We start from the raw sequence: 19,449 nt of genomic DNA on the forward strand, positions 1-19,449 counted from the left end.
CTTGTTTTGCCTTTGCCACCTCTACCTTTGCCCTGTGTCGCATCTCAATGTATTCCTTTCGCCTCTCCTCGGTCCTCTCAGTGTCCCACTTCTTCTTAGCTAACCGTTTTCCTTGTATGATTTCCTGTACTGTGAGGTTCCACCACCAAGTCTCCTTCTCTCCTTTCCTGCCAGAAGATACACCAAGTACTCTCCTGCCTGCTTCTCTGATCACCTTGGCTGCAGTGGTCCAGTCTTCTGGAAGCTCTTCCCGTCCACCGAGAGCCTGTATCACCTCTTCCCGAAAAGCTGCACAACACTCGTCCTGTCTCAGCTTCCACCACATGGTTCTCTTCTCTGCCTTTGTCTTCCTAATTTTCCTCCCCACCACCAGAGTCATTTTACACACCACCATCCTATGCTGTCTAGCCACACTCTCCCCTACCACTACCTTACAGTTGGTAACCTCCTTCAGATTACATCGTCTGCACAAGATGTAATCCACCTGTGTGCTTCTACCTCCGCTCTTGTAGGTCACCCTATGTTCGTGCCTCTTCTGGAAAAAAGTGTTCACTACAGCCATTTGCATCCTTGTTGCAAAGTCTACCACCATCTGTCCCTCCAAGTTCCTTTCCTGGATACCGTACTTACCCATCACTTCTTCATCACCCTTATTACCTTCACCAACATGTCCATTACAATCTGCACCAATTACGACTCTCTCTCTGTCTGGGATGCTCAGAACTACATCATCTAGCTCCTTCCAGAATTTCTCTTTCACCTCTAGGTCACATCCTACCTGTGGGGCATAGCCACTAATCACATTATACATAACACCCTCAATTTCAAATTTCAGCCTCATCACTCGATCTGATACTCTTTTCACCTCCAAGACATTCTTAGCCAACTCTTCTTTTAAAATAACCCCGACTCCATTTCTCTTCCCATCTACACCATGGTAAAATAATTTAAACCCTCCCCCTAAACTTCTAGCCTTACTGCCTTTCCACCTGGTCTCCTGGACACACAATATATCAACCTTTCTCCTAATCATCATGTCAACCAACTCCCGAGATTTTCCTGTCATAGTCCCAACATTCAAAGTCCCCACATTCAGTTCTAGGCTCTGTGTTTTCCTCTTCTCTTTCTGCCGAAGAACCCGCTTTCCACCTCTTCTTCTTCTTCTTCTTTGACTTCGACTTCGACTTCGACTTCGACCCACAGTAGCTGAATTTCCAACAGTGCCCTGCAGGTTGACGGCGCCGGTGGCGGACGTTGTTAACCCGGGCCACGACCGATCCGGTATGGAATTCTTTGGATGAACGCTCATATTTGTTTGGCAAGGTTTTAAGCCGGATGCCCTTCCTGACGCAACCCTCTGCATTTATCCGGGCTTGGGACCGGCCTACAGTTTGCACTGACTTGTGCCCCCCATAGGCGACGAACCACAGTAAGAGCCATTATTCACAAAGGGCAAAAACCCAGGAATGGCCGACCGAAATTACCTCAAGAGCGCAGCGACGACTCATCCAAGAGGTCAAAAAAGACCACAACAACATCCAAAGAACTGCAGGCCTCACTTGCCTCAGTTAAGAACAGTGTTCTTAACTTGTGCTCTTCTTGACAAGAAAGAGACAAAAATGGTCTGCGTGGCAGAGTTCCAAGACGAAAACCACTGGTGAGCAAAAAGAACATTAAGGCTCATCTCAATTTTGCCAGAAGACATCTCGATGATCCCCAAGATTTTAGGGAAAATACTCTGTTGTCTGATGAGACCAAAGTTGAACTTTTTGAAAGGTGTGTGTCCCATTACATCTGGCGTAAAAGTAACACCACATTTCAGAAAAAGAACATCATACCAACAGTAAAATATGGTGGTGGCAGTGTAATGATCTGGAGCTGTTTTGTTGCTTCAGGACCTGGAAGGCTTGCTCTGATAAACGGAACCATGAAGTCTGCTGTCTAAAAAAAAACAAACAAACAAAACATTCTGTTTGTGACCTCAAGCTGAAACAAACTTGGATTCTGCAGTAGGACAATGATCCAAAACACAGCAGTAAGCCCACCTCTGAATTGCTGAAGAAAAACAAAATGGAGACTTTGGAGTGACCTAGTCCAAGTCCTGACCTCAATCCTATTTAGATGCTGTGACATGACCTTAAAAAGCCAGTTCATGCTCGAAAACCCTCCAATGTGGCTGAATTACAACAATTCTCCAGAGATGAGTGGTCCAAAATTCCTCCACAACGCTGTAAGAGACTCATTGCAAGTTATTGCAAATGCTTGATTGCAGTTCTTTCTGCTAAGGGTGGCCCAACCAGTTATTAGGTTTAGGGGGCAATCACTTTTTCACACAGGGCCAGGTAGGTTTGGATTGTTTTTCTCCCTTAATAATAAAAAACATTTAAAAACTGCATTTTGTGTTTACTCCTGTTGTCTTTGTTTGATGATGGGAAACAAAAAACAAAAAAAAGAAATCAGGAAGAGGGCAAACACTTTTTCACACCACTGTATGTGCACACTACACACATCCCAATCAAAGGACAACCCCCCCAAAACAAACACACACATTAACATTGACTTGGAATCAAACATTTTTGTGCCAACTTTTGTAACAATTCAAACACTAGCACAGATATCCTGGGATGAAGCTAGAGCCTATGAATTGTCCAGAATGATTTAACAAGCTGAAGCATTACGATTCAAGTGGAGCTAGGTTGTCGCCCAAGCCCTGAATGAATAATTGAGTCATGACTTTTTGTCCATTACGTGAACTCAAGAGTACCACTTACTTTACTTAGCCCCTTCCTCTTAATACTAATATATTAGCAAGGAAAAGTTCAAGACGCCAAAGAATTATGAGGAGGAATATGATACCAACGGAGAAAGAAAATTATGGATAAAAGTGGTGAAAGTAGGCAAAACACAAATGAAGAAAGCGTAATTATAATTGGGTGGCACGGTCGCCGACTGGTTAGAGTGTCTGCCTCACAGTTCTGAGGACACGGGTTCAATCCCCGGCCCCGCCTGTGTGGAGTTTGCATGTTCTCCCCGTGCCTGCGTAGGTTTTCTCCGGGCACTCCGGTTTCCTCCCACATCCCAAAAACATGCATGGTAGGTTAATTGTAAACTCTAAATTGCCCGTAGGTGTGCATGTGAGTGCGAATGGTTGTTTGTTTGTATGTGCCCTGCGATTGGCTGGCAACCAGTTCAGGGTGTACCCCGCCTCCTGCCCGATGATAGCTGGGATAGGCTCTAGCACGCCCGCGACCCGAGTGAGAAGAAGCGGCTTAGAAAATGAATGGATGGATGGAATTTATAATTGTGAAATTTGACAAGGAGAAACAAGGGAAAGGAACTAAAATGCAGTCAAATTTCAACAATGACATTTTAGGAGAGATTGGTGGTTAAAAGCAACTTGGACCTGGTACACACGTAAGGATTTTTCAAATTTTAAAATATTTGTTTTTGTTTTTTAAATCTGTCACAGGCCTCACACATAAAGATAAGAAAATAGGCATTTAAAAGTTTTGTTCCTATTGTGTGTGTAGTGCTCTGATAATCTCAACACAGAACACCACATATAAAGATTATTTTCCACCACCGATCGACAAACAAATCCCTCGATGCAGAAATCTCACGTGATCACACGTAATCTAACAAAACCAAAAAAGAAGAAACACTTCCAGGGACAGTATGTGCCAATGTTCCCCAGTCCTGAGTGTTTCCGAAGGGGCCGGAAGCAAGAATTTTGTAAAATAGCAATGATGTCTTAAAAAGACTTTGGAAAATACTTCTTGCCATCTGGGGAACCCACAATTTTATAAAAAAAAAACAACTTTGGGTAAGACATGCTATTTTTTTTATTCTTTTTAACGGTTGTTTCCTTGTTCCTGAAAATCGGGACAAAAACCGTCCAACTGCCTTTATGTACAGTATGTACCGGGTCTAAAAGGTTGTTTACCATGTTGCTGGTTGGTGTTGCACATAGCCATCAAGAACATCTACTGTATCATTAGTGTCCCTGAGCTGCTTGGAGCCATTCATTTTAGAAAAACATATTTAGAGAAAAACAATCTCATGCCATCCAGATATTTTTATGACTGTGAGAAACTGGCCCCTCCTTCAGCCGTCACCTTATCGTGCCGGAAGGATTTGTGTGTCCCAATGATCATAGGAGCTCAGATGTCTGGGGCTTTATGCCCCTGGCAGGCTCACCCATGGCAAACAGGTTCAAGGTGAGGGACCAGACAATGCATGGCTCCACAGACCCCTATGATGTTTAAAAATACTGGAAGACGTTTTCCCTTTCGCGGACATGGGTCACCTGGAGCCCCCTCTAGAGCCAGACCTGGAGGTGGGGCTCAAAGGTAAGCGCCTGGTGGCTGGCCCTGCACCCATTGGGCCTGGCCAGGCACAGCCCGAAAGAGTAACATGGGTCCCCCTTCACAGAGGGTCACCACCTGTGGGAGGGGCCATAGGGGTTTGGTGCAGTGTGAGGTGGGCGGTGGCCGAAGGCGATCCAGTCCCCGGCTACAGAAGGTGGTCCTAGGGAGGTGGAACGTCACCTCTCTGGCAGGGAAGACACCTGAGCTGGTGTTTGAAGTCGAGAAGTTCCGACTAGATATAGTCGGGCTCGCCTCCACACACAGCTTGGCTCTGGTACCAGTGGTCTTAAAAGGGTTTGTACACTCTTCCACTCTGGAGTTGCCCACAGTGAGAGGAGCCGAGCAGGTGTGGGTATACTTATTGAGAGGAGCCGAGCCGGTGTGGGTATACTTATTACATTGGGGTTCACCCCGGTGGACGAGAACGTTGCCTCCTTCTGCCTTCGAGTCGGGGTATGGGTCGTGACTGTTGTTTGCAGTTCAGAATACCCACCCTTTTTGGAGTCCTTGGAGGGGGTACTAGGGAGCACTCCCGCTGGGTACTCCATCGTTTTGGTTGGGGACTTCAATGCTCACATGGGCAATGACAGTGAGATCTGGAAGGGCGTGATTGAGAGGAACGCCCCCCCCCCCCCCCCCCCCCCCCCCCAAATCAGAACCAGAGCAGTGTTCTGTTATTGGACTTCTGTGCTCATCACGGATTGTCCATAATGAACAACATGTTCAAGCCTAAGGGTGTCCATACGTGCACTTGGCACCAGGACACCATAGGCTGTAGTTCGATGATCGACTTTATGGTCGTGTCATCGGACATGGGGCTGCATGTCTTGAACACTCGGGTGAAGAGATGGGAGGAGCTGTCAACTGATCACCGCCTGGTGGTGTGTTGGCTCCGATTGTGGGGGAAGATGCCGGTCCGACCTGGCAGGCTCAAACGTATTGTGAATGTCAGGCAGAATACCCTGTGAGAAGGAGTTTCAACTCCCACCTCCGGTAGAACTTAACCCACATCACAGGGGAGGCAGGGGACACTGAGTCAGAGTGGACCATGTTCAGTGCTTCCATTGTTGAGGCGGCCAAGCAGAGCTGTGGTCGTAAGATGGTCGGTGCCTGTCGTGGCGGCAACCCCCGAACCCGTTGGTAAACATCAGCGTGAGGGATGCCGTCAAGCTGAAGAAGGAGTACTATCAGGCCTTTTTGGCCTGTGGGACACCTGAGGCAGCTGATGTGTACTGGCTGGCCAAGAAGAATGCAGCTTTGGTGGTCGCTGAGGCAAAAACCCAGGTGTGGGAGTAGTTCAGTGAGGCCATGGAGAAAGTCTTGCGGACGGCTTCGAGGAAATTCTGGTCCACCATCCGGTGTCTGAGGAGGGGGAAGCAAAGCACCATCATGTATAGTGGGGATGGGGCACTGCTGAACTCAACTCGGGACGTTGTGAGTCTGTGGGGAGAATACTTTGAAGACCTCCTCAATTCCAAAGACACGCTTTCCCATGAGGAAGCAGAGTCTGGGGTCTCTGAGGCGGGCTTTCCTATCTCTTGGATTTAGGTCACTCAGGTGGTTAAAAAGTTCCTTGGCCTCTGTATTGGCAGACTGGGGTGGTGGTCCCCCTTTTTAAGAAGTGGGACCGGAGGGTGTGTTCCAACTACAGGGGGATGACACTCCTCAGCCTCCCAGGTAAGGTCTATTCAGGGGTGCTGGAGAGGAGGGTCCGTCAGGAAGTCGAATCTCAGATTCAGGAGGAGCAGTGTGGTTTGCGTCCTGGCCACTGAACAGTGGACCAGCTCTTCACCCTCGGCAGGGTTCTCGATGGTGAATGGGAGTTCGGCCAACCAGTCTACATGTGTTTTGTGGCCTTGGATAAGGCGTTCGACCGTGTCCCTCGGGGAGTCCTCTGGGGGGTGCTTCAGGAGTATGGGGTACCGAACCCCCTGATACGGACTGTTTAGTCCCTGTACGACCGGTGTCAGAGTTTGGTACGCATTGCCGGAAGTATGTCGTATATATATATATATGTAGAGCTGGTCCACTGTTCCACGGCCAGGACGTATGAGAACCCTCCTCAGAGAACCCACACTCTGCTTCCCCATGGGAAGGCGTGTCGGTGGAATTGAGGAGGTCTTCGAAGTATTCTCCCCACCGACTCACAACGTCCCGAGTCGAGGTCAGCAGCGCCCCATCCCCACTATACACAGTGTTGGTGGTGCACTGCTTTCCTCTCCTGAGACGTCGGATGGTGGACCAGAATTTCCTCGAAGCCGTCCAGAAGTCTTTCTCCATGGCCTCACCGAACTCCTCCCATGCCCGGGTTTTTGCTTCAGCGACCACCAGAGCTGCATTCCGCTTGGCCAGCCGGTACCCATCAGCTGCCTCAGGAGTCCCACAGGCCAAAAAGGCCCGATAGGACTCCTTCTTCAGCTTGACGGCATCCCTCACCGTTGGTGTCCACCAACGGGTTCGGGGATTGCCGCCACGACAGGCACCGACCACCTTACGGCCACAGCTCCGGTCGGCCGCCTCAGCAATGGAGGCGCGGAACATGGTCCACTCGGACTCGATGTCCCCTGCCTCCCCCGGAACATGAGCAAAGTTCTGTCGGAGGTGGGAGTTGTAACTCCTTCTGACAGGGGATTCTGCCAGACGTTCCCAGCAGACCCTCACAATACGTTTGGGCCTGCCACGTCGGACCGGCATCTTCCCCCACCATCGGAGCCAACTCACCACGAGGTGGTGATCAGTTGACAGCTCCGCGGCTCTCTTCACCCGAGTGTCCAAGACATGCGGCCGCAAGTCCGATGACACGACCACAAAGTCGATCAACGAAATGCGACCTAGGGTGTCCTGGTGCCAAGTGCACGTGTGGACAACCTTATGCTTGAACATGGTGTTCGTTATGGACAATCCGTGACGAGCACAGAAGTCCAATAACAGAACACCGCTCGGGTTCTGATCGGGGGGACCGTTCCTCCCAATCACGCCCTTCCAGGTCTCACTGTCATTGCCCACGTGAGCATTGAAGTCCCCCAACAGAACAATGGAGTACCCAGCGGGAGCGATCTCCAGCACCCCCTCCAAGGACTCCAAAAAGGGTGGGTACTCTGAACTGCTGTTTGGTGCATAGGCACAAACAACAGTCAGGACCTGTCCCCCCACCCGAAGGCGGAGGGAGGCTACCCTCTCGTCCACCGGGGTGAACCCCAACGTACAGGCGCCGAGCCGGGGGGCAATAAGTATACCCACACCTGCTCGGCGCCTCTCACCATGGGCAACTCCAGAGTGGAAGAGAGTCCAACCCCTCTCGAGAGGACTGGTACCAGAGCCCAAGGTGTGTGTGGAGCCGAGTCCGACTATATCGAGTCGGAACTTCTCGACCTCACACACCAGCTCGGGCTCCTTCCCTGCCAGAGAGGTGACATTCCACGTCCCTAGAGCCAGCTTCTGTAGCCGGGGATCGGATCGATAAGGTCCCCGCCTTCGGCCGCCGCCCAGCTCACACTGCACCCGACCCCTATGGCCCCTCCCACAGGTGGTGAGCCCATGGGAAGGGGGACCCACGTTACCCTTTCGGGCTGTGCCCGGCCACCAGGCGCTTGCCTTCGAGCCCCACCACCAGGCCTGGCTCCAGTGGGGGGCCCCGGTGGCCCACGCCCGGTCATGGGAAAACGAAGTCCATTGTTTGTCGTCATCATTAGGGGTCTTTCAGCCGTGCTTTGTCTGGACCCTCACCTAGGACCTGTTTGTCATGGGTGACCCTGCCAGGGGCATAAAGTCCCAGACAACTTAGCTCCTAGGATCACTGGGACACACAAACCCCTCCACCACGACAAGGTGACGGCTCAAGGAGGGGTACAAACCTCGGCAGGGTCCTCGAGGGTGCATGGGAGTTTGCCCAACCAGTCTACATGTGTTTTGTGGACTTGGAGAAGGCGTTCGACCGTGTCCCTCAGGGAGTCCTGTGGAGAGTGCTTCGGGAGTATGGGGTACCGAACCCCCTGATACGGGCTGTTCGGTCCCTGTACGACCGGAGTCAGAGTTTGGTCCGCATATCCGGCAGTAAGTCAGACTCGTTCCCGGTGAGGGTTGGACTCCGCCAAGGCTGCCCTTTGTCGCCGATTCTGTTCATAACTTTTATGGACAGAATTTCTAGGCGCAGCCGAGGCGTAGAGGGGGTCCGGTTTGGTGGCCTCAGTATTGCATCTCTGCTTTTTGCAGATGATGTGGTTCTGTTGGCTTCATCAAGCCGTGACCTCCAACTCTCATTGGAGCAGTTCGCAGCCGAGTGTGAAGCGGCTGGGATGAGAATCAGCACCTCCAAATCTGAGACCATGGTCCTCAGTCGGAAAAGGGTGGCATGCCTTCTCCAGGTCTGGGATGAGATCCTGCCCCAAGTGGAGGAATTCAAGTATCTTGGGGTCTTGTTCACGTGTGAGGGAAGAATGGAACGGGAGATCGACAGGCGGATCGGTGCAGCGTCTGCAGTGATGCGGACGTTGTATCGGTTCGTTGTGGTAAAGAAAGAGCTAAGCCGAAAGGCGAAGCTCTCAATTTACCGGTCGATCTTCGTTCCTACCCTCACCTATGGTCATGAGCTGTGGGTCGTGACCGAAAGAACAAGATCCCGGATACAAGCGGCCGAAATGATTTTCCTCCGCAGGGTGTCCGGGCTCTCCCTTAGAGATAGGGTGAGAAGCTCGGTCATCCGGGAGGATCTCAGAGTAAAGCCGCTGCTCCTCCGCATTGAGAGGAGCCAGATGAGGTGGCTGGGGCATCTGATTCGGATGCCTCCCGGACGCCTCCCTGGTGAGGTGTTCCGGGCATGTCCCACCGGGAGGAGACCCCGAGGACGACCCAGGACACGCTGGAGAGACTACATCCTTCGGCTGGCCTGGGAACGCCTCAGGATCCCCCCGGAAGAGCTGGATGAAGTGGCTGGGGAGAGGGAAGTCTGGGCGTCCCTGCTGAAGCTACTGCCCCCGCGACCCGACCCGGATAAGCGGTAGAGAATGGATGGATGAATATATATATATATATATATATATATATATACACACACACAGTGGGAAGAAAAAGAATGTGAACCCTTTTGAATTTCTTACATTTCTGCTTCAATTGGTCATAAAATGTGGTCTGATTTTCATCTAAATCACAAGAACAAGCAAACAGTCTGCTTAAATTAATACTACAAAAATATACTGTGTTTTCATGTTTTTCTAGAAAATAAAATAAACATTCAAAGGACAGGGAGGAAAAAGTAAGTGAACCCTTGGATTTAATCACTAACTGACCCTCCTTTGGCAGCAATAACGTCAACCAAACAAAAGTTTCCTGTACTTGCAGATTAGACGCGCACAACGATCTGAATGAATTTTTGACCATTCCTCGTTTCAAAGCAAGAGCAAGATTCCTGGGCAAGAGCAGGATTTCTGGGATGACTGGTGTGAATCACTCTCTTGAGGTCATGCCATAGCATCTCAATCAGGTTAAGGTCAGAACTTTGCCTGGGGCACTCCAGAGAATGTATTTTCTTCTTCGGAAGCCATTCTGTTGTGGATTTGCTTCTGTGTTTTGGATCATTGTCCTGTTGCAACACCCATCCTCTTTTGAGCTTTAACTGTTGGACAGATGGCCTGAAGTTCTTCTGAAAAATATTGTTTCTTGATAAATTTGTGAATTCATTTTTCCATTGATGATAGCAAGCTGTCCAGGCCCTGTGGTAGCATTATCTTCACAGTTGGGATAAGGTTTTGATCATGCTGTGCTGTGGCCTTTTTCGTTGTACGTTCCTCCCAAACAATTCCACTTTGGTTTAATCTGTCCACAGAAAATTTTGGAACATCCAAGTGCTCTTGATTCAAACGTGCAGCATTATTTTTCATGGCTTCCTTCTTTGTGTTCTCCTATTAACCCGATTTTTGTTTGTTTTACATATGGTAGATTTGTCAACAGAGATGTTGGCATGTGCCAGTGATTTTTGTAACTCTTCAGCTGGCACTCTATGGTTCTTTTTTACCTCACTGAGTGTTCTGTACTGTCCTCTCGCAGTCATCTTTACAGGACGGCCAAAAAGGGTTAGAACTTTCTCCATTTATATACAATTTTTCTAACTGTGGACCGATGAACATTGAGACTTTTAGAGATACCTTTGGAACCTTTTACAGGTCTATACAAGTTTATAAACTGTATTTTGTTTACTTTCATTTGCACATACAGTATTAGAGGCTTTTGTCACTTTCTTGTGTCATTTCCAGCTAAAAAATACTCATCCACTGAGTAAAAATTCTCAGTGCAATATTTGGACAGGGATTGAATCATTTTGGACTTAATTACAAATACCACATCATCCGCTTATCTTGTTGACCCTCATTAAAGTGGCACGAAGCAGAAGCCCGATTTTTGTTTTTAAATACATTATGTTTGAAGATATTGTAAGTGCTGAAAACATGCAAAGACTTATAACAATATAGTTCTGCATTGTTGAGACATACTGTAGTTTAAGAATTCTTTTTACTGTTTGAATTTTCCTGATTTTGTGGTGGGAGCCAAAACACAGTCACGGGACTGGGGAGTATACTTTCTAGTTCCCTCCCCCACTATATAAGGACAAAGTGACATTGTTTCATTTGGCCATGCTGCTCAGTTGTGAGTTAGCTGTCCTTAGCTTCCAAAACAAGGCCCATTTACCACTCCAGTGTGCAGTTGGCAAGCTAAAGATGGCTACACCCCAAAAATGCATCGTCGCTGGATGCCTCAATTTACACCTCGGTGACGTTATTTAAATTCCCCAAAAATGTGGAAATAAAAAAGCGATGGATTGACTTTTTGAAGACACACACAGATGGCGAGCTGAAGGTCAACACCAGCACCCGACACCAGTGCACATTTTACGACGGATAGTTTTGTAAATTTTCACCAGAGACAACATGGCTTTATGGGTAAGTTGATACTGGTGAATGGGGCAGTGCTGACTGTCTAACTACCTGGGCTTCCTCCTACCGTCCCGCTGTCATCAGGTGCCGTGTTCGGCTGTGCCATTATGTCACCAACAACGAGGGTAAGATGACTTATGTGCTCTTTTTTATGATATATAGGCCACAATAACCATTCAATTTTGAAGTTGAGCCTCCTAACGTGATTTTACATTGTATAAGCAATCAGCCCCTCAGTATGTTTGATTCCTTTTGGCGCATCCATTCGACACGCCCACAGCGTCTGAGAGCTGAGAGCTTATTTTATATGTACTTAGAGATTTTTTTTTTTTTTTATTCATTCAAATTTATCTGCGGTGTGTTGAATTTACATGACATTTATGGGACTGTTTAGGGTCACTTTAAGTGTTGCAGTCCACAGATCTATCACAGAACCACACTAAAAATAGACAGACTTTGTAGATGGGTGTGGTCAGATGTGATCCAAAAGCCTTGTGCGTGTCATACTAATGATTACTACTGTATTTGGTTTTTAACATGTTGGCTGACACTATGACTGGTGTGTTCCCATCGATATATATATATATATATATATGAGTGGGGTTGCGCTTTTTCAAACCTTTTCGATATTATCTTTTTTGTGTGTTGTATGTAAATCATCTATGTATTGTCGCGTCTTTTGTGTCGTAAAATGGTTGTGGTAGTTTTCATTGTTGGGTAACTGGTCAGAAAAACTACCAATTTTGAGTTTGACCCACTTAACTCGTAGACACAGAATTAAGGTCTCACCTTCATTTCCTTGTTCTGTCAAAGATGTTAGTCTGGCTATTGCAGGAGTTGTCAGCCACGATAGCGTGAAGTCTGCTGCCAGAATGTACGGCGGTGTAGTTATTTTCGTGGGCTGGATTGAGAAAGTCAATGATGTTGGTGAGAGGGCTGTCATTCTTGACGATACACTCATGTCTGTTAAACCACTTACAACTCCTCCAAGAAGAGTCATTTTGTCGAGCGTGCCCTCGTTTATAAGTGATAATGTACTGGAAGGAGAGCTGGCAAAATATGGCAAGTTGATCTCTCCAATTTAAGTGATCTCAAGTCACCACTACTCAAGCACGTCGTTTCCCACAGGAGACGCGCGAATAATTATGAATAATCAGAATGAGGAGTTAAACCTCGCTCTCAAAATAAGGGTAGATGGTTTTGATTATGTTTTATTTGCAACTATGGACATCATGAAATGTTTTGGATGTGGGAAGGAGGGACACGCTCTACGACCATGTCCGCAGAAAGTGGCTGAGGTGCATATGTGTGACACAAGGAGAGAAGTTAATAGTATAGATAATGATAAAACAACAGAAACAGCTGTTAAGACCGATCTAGACAAAAGTAGTGATGAAAGTACAAATAAAAATATACTTGAACATGACCATGCAATAGACCAATTGATGGCACCAGTGAGAAGAAGGCAGGTGGGATTGTGGTGGAAATGCCCACAACACAAAAAGGAATTAAAAATGTGACAACAGGTGTGGTTGAGGAAGTGTTACAGGGAGGACATGAAGAGATGGAAATTGCAGCAGACGAGATGCAATTCAAAATCGCCTGTTTGAAGAAGAAAATTAATCAGATGCAAAAGAATTGCTCTAGACTCGGATAAATCCCAACATAGAGAGGAGCCTGAGTTTAGTGCAGGGGATGATTCTGACATTGATAGTATAGTTGACAGTAAGAGCTCTACTATTTCTTTTGATAACAGTGCAACAGGAGTGGGAGGAGATTTGGTTCTGAGTCACTTGAAAACAAGTGGAGAGGTGGCCATTTTGTTGGCTGATGCCAATTACTCACACAGTAAAGGCTGTTGTTGAGGGGAGACTGTTAGTTATTAGGGCTAAATTTTTAAAGGATTTTTTTAAGAAATTTGTAATGGGCTGGGGAGGGGACAGTTTTTACAAAAAAATTGATGATATTCTTAGAAACTGTGAACCAGATCAACATGTTTTTATGGGTGGGGATTTTAATTGCACAGAGAATGATTCCCTTGAAAGGAACCACCCAGAGCCACATGCAGCGTCGCATGCCATCAGACAGCTGATAAATAAACGGGATTTAGCTGACATATGGAGATACTGTAGATGCATGACAGACAGACAATACAGTTGGACACATAGAAGAGATAATATAATTTCTTTAGCTAGACTGGACAGATTTTATTCTTCTGAACATCATTTTAACATTTAAAAAAAAATTACAATGATATACAAATGTAAAAATTTGACTGATCACTCGCTGGTCTTGTGTAATGTTCTTTCTTCAAAAATACAGCCATGGAATGCATATTGGCATTTTAACACTGCTCTGCTATATGATGAACATTTCAATGGTATTTTTAGATTTTTTTGGGAGAAATTTTTCAAAATCAAAAACATGATTTCAGTTCATTGAGACAATGTTGGGACTGTGGAAAAATTTTAATAAAACAGCTTTGTTGGCAGTACACTTTCAATATCACATGGGACATCAACAGATCAATGAAGGTTCTAGAGATATTGTGGAATTACACCAATTGATAGAGTCCACAGAAAATTGAGAACTTTTTCGCGTTCACAAGTCAAAAAAGGCAGCTCTTGCCAACCTACTAGGTATTAAGGCGCAGGGAGGCCTGGTCCGCTCCCATTTCCAGAACTTACACCAAATAGCCTTCTAAGTACTTCTTTGGTCTAGAGAAAAAAAATGGTCAAATCACGTTTATTCATGCTCCACGGTCTGACACAGGGGAAGAGCTAAAAGACAGTCATGACCTCCAAAGGTTTGCTGTCCAATTCTACACTGAACTGGACAAAAGTGAGTAAAAAGGCAATTATGAACTTTTTAACTCTTTCTGTGATGGACTGCCAAAGGTTTCCATGGAATCCAACGCTGAGTTGGAGCGGCCGTTGAATTTAAATGAACTGACAGCAGCACTGCAATGTCTTGAAGGGGAAAAGTGCCTGTCATTGATGGAATACCTCTGGAGTTTTACAAAACTTCCTGGAGGATTTTTTAAGTGTCTTAAATGAAATTTTTAAGGACATGGTGCTTTCCATGAGCTGCAGGAAAGTGGTCATCATGCTGCTACCCAAGAAGGGAGATCTGCAGGACATCAGGAACTACAGGCCTGTATATTTACTGAGCGTGGATTTTCGTATCCTGTCCAAGGCCCTGGCTAACAGATTGAAGGATGTACTGGATGATCATTCATCAAGAGCAGACCTACTGTATACCTGATAGGTCAATCTTAGTGTTAGATAAATTGTAGAAGTTATCATTTATTTGCTTAGCTTGCATTAGTATAATGGACAATTTTAGATGTCTCGCCTTCAAAAAGAAGACTCAGCATCATCCGATGGAAGGGCGCCTGGACCAAGGACGTGATCGGATGTGGTCGGGTCGTGACAGGTGTTGGTTCAATATTATGTGTTGTGTCTTATTACTTAGAATACTATGTCTGGGAAAAACCCTCTTATTATCAAATATTTTGTGTTGTCTCTTATTGCTTAGAACATTATGATTTGTAAATCCCTCCTATTTCAAATAAAAGCAGGCGCGAGGGGGGGGATTGTTTAGAGCGTGTTGAGAGGCTGTGATCTGAACAATCTCCCATACGCCCTCCTCATGAGAAAAATAAACCAGCGTCTTCATTCCTTTTGTGTCTATTTTTTATAATGTTGGGTAAGATAAATCCAACATTAAATTGGTCCTTCGAGCCGGATGTCAACACACCCGAGGATTCCAGTTGTGGAGCCGACTTCCAGTTAAGAGACCGTGGCCACGGCAAGTAAGACCCTTTACGGGACTGGTCTTCGTTCTCCTCAACTGGGATCTGAAGGTTGACGACAATCCACAGGATTGAAGACGAGTGGCTGAGTTAAATTTTAAAAGATTTTTGGGGAAAAAAGGATTAAAGAGTGAGTGAATTGCGCGACGAAGAAGTCTGCGGCAGAACAAACCTTGTGTAATACTAGTCACTGGCAAGTGGTCAGATGGACGACGGAGTCCGATAAATTCCGTGAGGACGGCGGGGTCTGTACGTACTTAAATTCCGTATTTCTGTGTTTCTGTGTTTCCGTGTTTTCGTGTGTTTATAAAAACGTTATTAATATCGTGTGTATGTGTAAAAGTATGAATGTATAAGACGGGATTGTAAGTGACAACTGGGTTTGGAAGCAAAGGCAAGAATTCTCCGCCCCAATTGGGGTAGAAGCATGAGAATTACCAGAACTCAGACATTTATTGTCACCCTGTCATTTTTGAATAAAGTCAGTATTTAGGTCACTCTAGGTGCAAATGAACTGACTTCCAAATTCACAAAAATGGGAATAAATAACAGTAAACCGGATCAAAAAATAGACCTAACGTGTAAAGATTGGAAATATGTTCAACTACAAAACCATTCCAAAATAGAACATTTAAACACGTGGATAACCAAATACGGTTTCGCTGGCCAGCTAAATTCGCAAAAAATAGTTCAACTTCAAAACGAAATAAAGTGTCGACACAAAAATGATATATCACAAATACAAAAAGATGGATTTGACGACTTACTCTTCTGGTTAAACATGGCGTCTAAAAGAGAAAAAGGAAGGGAGAATAAGAAACACTTAACAAATGAACAAAAATGACTTGGATTCCTACATTTCATATGAGTATTGAGTCAGTAAGTCAGAGGCACTGGCATGCATATAAACATCAGAAAACTATGATGCAATGAAAAACAACACACTCGAAGTCTGTCGGAGTGGCTGAGCCGTCCAAGCAACTCCATTCAGGTTGCAATATCTACGGGTATGCGGGGTGACATTCTGCTTCTTGTGTGATTAGACTGACAAAAACTGTTTGTTTCCTCTCCTTGGCTTTCCAGTCCAACAAAAATTGGTACAACTAGGGTGTTATCATTGTTTCTGCCCTACACTGCCACGAAACAACACAAGGAATATTTGTGAGGATGGCCCAGCGCGCCAAGTTGGTGAACTTCGTTCGGAAAGTCTACGCATCTGACCCACTTCTGACAAGATGTGACCAACAAACACTTGGTTCCTGTCCTCGGTCGTCCAGTACCGGTCGGGGGAAAATGTGTGTTTTGCAAGCAGAAGGAGTTTGTACTCATTTACCTCAAATAGAGCTTAATATACACAAAACGGTCAAGCTGCATTGGCCGGGAATCGGACCCGGGTCTCTCGCGTGGCAGGAGAGAATTCTACCAATGAAGCACCAATGCTTGTTATGGGCCCCCTTTCACTTTGACTACATTCCAATGCTCTCAAACGGGTCGCCCACCGGATGAGCAAACCGCCTGTGGTGAATAAAGACCCGTACCCTTTTGTTCCTTCTAAACAACTTAACGCACTACTGTCAGGATGGCCGAGCGGTCCAAGGCGCTGCATTCAGGTTGCAGTCTCTATGGAGGCGTGGGTTCAAATCCCACTCCTGACAGTGTCTAGTGTATAAAGACTATGTGTCCATTCTGTTGTTCATTTCCTTTTTGTGAGTGCGCCTCTGCTGAGGGGGAATTCAGTGCTCACATGCCGAGTGACAATGTGACACGGAAGGGCGTGATAAAGGCGAAAGCCTCCTCACCCCTCCCCGATCTAAGCGCGAGTCGTGCTTACTTATAGGAATAATGTGCTCGTCACAGACTGTCAATAATGAACACCATCTTTACACATAAGGGTTTCCAGATGAGCACTTGACACCAGGACAACCAAAGGACGCAGTTCGATGATCGACTTTGTGGTCGTGTCATCGGACATGCTGCCGCATTTCTTGGACACTGGGGTCAAAAGAGGGGCGGAGCTGCAATCTGATTCTCACTGGGTGGTGTGTTTGCTTCGATGTTGGGGGCAGATGTCATTTCGACATGAAAGAGAATTACGTATTTTGAGGGTGTGCTGGAAATGTCTGGAAGAGTCCCCAGTCAGAAGGAGCTTCAACTCCCACCTCCGGCAAAACTTTGTCCATGTCCCGGGGGAAGCAGGGGACATTAAGTACGAGTGGCCCATGTTCTGTCTGCAGACTTTGTCTTCATTCTCCTACTCTTGACTTGGATTCCTACATTTCAGATGAGTATTGAGTCAGTAAGTCAGAGGCACTGGCATGCATATAAACATCAGAAAACTATGATGCAATGAAAAACAACACAATCGAAGTCTGTCGGAGTGGCTGAGCCGTCCAAGCAACTCCATTCAGGTTGCAATATCTACGGGTATGCGGGTTGACATTCTGCTTCTTGTGTGATTAGACTGACAAAAACTGTCTGTTTCCTCTCCTTGGCTTTTCAGTCCAACAAAAATTGGTACAACTCGGGTGTTATCATTGTTTCTGCCCTACACTGCCACGAAACAACACAAGGAATATTTGTGAGGATGGCCCAGCGCGCCAAGTTGGTGAACTTCGTTCGGAAAGTCTACGCATATGACCCACTTCTGACAAGATGTCACCAACAAACACTTGGTTCCTGTCCTCGGTCGTCCAGTACCGGTCGGCGAAAATGTGTGTTTTGCAAGCAGAAGGAGTTTGTACTCATTTACCTCAAATAGAGCTGAATATACACAAAATGGTCAAGCTGCATTGGCCAGGAATCGGACCCGGGGCTCCCGCGTGGTAGGTGAGAATTCTACCACTGAACCACCAATGCTTGGTATGGGGGTTCTTGGACTTTGACTACATTCCAATGCTCTCGAATGGGTCGCCCACCGGATGAGCAAACCGCCTGGGGTGAATAAAGACCCGTACCCTTTGTTCCTTCTAAACAACGCACTGGCATGCATATAAACATCAGAAAACTATGATGCAATGAAAAACAACACAATCGACGTCTGTCGGAGTGGCAGAGCCGTCCAAGCAACTCCATTCAGGTTGCAATATCTATGGGTATGCGGGTTGACATTTTGCTTCTTGTGTGATTAGACTGACAAAAACTGTCTGTTTCCTCTCCTTGGCTTTCCAGTCCAACAAAAATTGGTACAACTCGGGTGTTATCATTGTTTCTGCCCTACACTGCCACGAAACAACACAAGGAATATTTGTGAGGATGGCCCAGCGCGCCAAGTTGGTGAACTTCGTTCGGAAAGTCTACGCATATGACCCACTTCTGACAAGATGTGACCAACAAACACTTGGTTCCTGTCCTCGGTCGTCCAGTACCGGTCGGGGGAAAATGTGTGTTTTGCAAGCAGAAGGAGTTTGTTCTCATTTACCTCAAATAGAGCTTAATATACACAAAATGGTCAAGCTGCATTGGCCAGGAATCAGACCCGGGCCTCCCGCGTGGCAGGCAAGAATTCTACCACTGAACCACCAATGCTTGGTATGGGGGTTCTTGCACTTTGACTACATTCCAATGCTCTCGAAGGGGTCGCCCACCGGATGAGCAGACCCCCTGGGGTGACCCTTTGTTCCTTCTAAACAACGCACCGTACGACTGTCAGGGTGGCCGAGTGGTCCAAGGGGCTGCATTCAGGTTGCAGTCTCTATGGAGGCGTGGGATCAAATCCCACTCCTGACAGTGTCTAGTGTATAACGACAATGTGTCCATTCTGTCATTCATTTCCTTTTTGTGAGTTCGCCTCTGCTGAGGGGGAATTCAGTGCTCACATGGCGAGTGACAATGTGACTCGGAAGGGCGTGATAAAGGCGAAAGCCTCCTCACCCCTACCCGATCCAAGCGCGAGTCGTGCTTACATATAGGAATAATGTGCTCGTCACAGACTGTCAATAATGAACACCATCTTCACACATAAGGGTTTCCAGATGAGCCCTTGACACCAGGACAACCAAAGGACGCAGTTCGATGATCGACTTTGTGGTCGTGTCATCGGACATGCTGCCACATTTCTTGGTCAAAAGAGGGGCGGAGCTGCAATCTGATTCCCACTGGGTGGTGTGTTTGCTTCGATGTTGTGGGCAGATGTCAGTTCGACATGAAAGAGAATTACGTATTTTGAGGGCTTGCTGGTAATGTCTGGCAGAGTCCCCAGTCAGAAGGAGCTTCAACTCCTACCTCCGGCAAAACTTTGTCCATGTCCCGGGGGAAGCAGGGGACATTAAGTATCACGCCCTTCCGAGTCACATTGTCACTCGCCATGTGAGCACTGAATTCCCCCTCAGCAGAGGCGCACTCA

The 19,449-nt window shown here is 46.7% G+C and overlaps 1 long non-coding RNA gene and 4 other non-coding genes across 7 annotated transcripts in view; 2 read left to right on the plus strand and 3 right to left on the minus strand.

Moving 5' to 3' along the window:
- Window positions 1-19,449, minus strand: part of LOC133486174 (uncharacterized) — a 56,941-nt gene that overhangs the window by 18,800 nt on the left and 18,692 nt on the right. The gene's annotated exons all lie outside the window — the stretch shown is intronic.
- trnal-cag (transfer RNA leucine (anticodon CAG)) lies at window positions 16,681-16,762 on the plus strand. The gene has a single exon. It is a non-coding gene; the product is annotated as a tRNA-Leu (tRNA).
- trnag-acc (transfer RNA glycine (anticodon ACC)) lies at window positions 17,893-17,963 on the minus strand. Its single transcript has one exon. It is a non-coding gene; the product is annotated as a tRNA-Gly (tRNA).
- Window positions 18,562-18,632, minus strand: trnag-gcc (transfer RNA glycine (anticodon GCC)). Its single transcript has one exon. It is a non-coding gene; the product is annotated as a tRNA-Gly (tRNA).
- Window positions 18,752-18,833, plus strand: trnal-cag (transfer RNA leucine (anticodon CAG)). Its single transcript has one exon. It is a non-coding gene; the product is annotated as a tRNA-Leu (tRNA).

This window comes from Phyllopteryx taeniolatus, chromosome 11, assembly GCF_024500385.1.
Source record: "Phyllopteryx taeniolatus isolate TA_2022b chromosome 11, UOR_Ptae_1.2, whole genome shotgun sequence".
Classification (NCBI taxonomy): domain Eukaryota; kingdom Metazoa; phylum Chordata; class Actinopteri; order Syngnathiformes; family Syngnathidae; genus Phyllopteryx; species Phyllopteryx taeniolatus.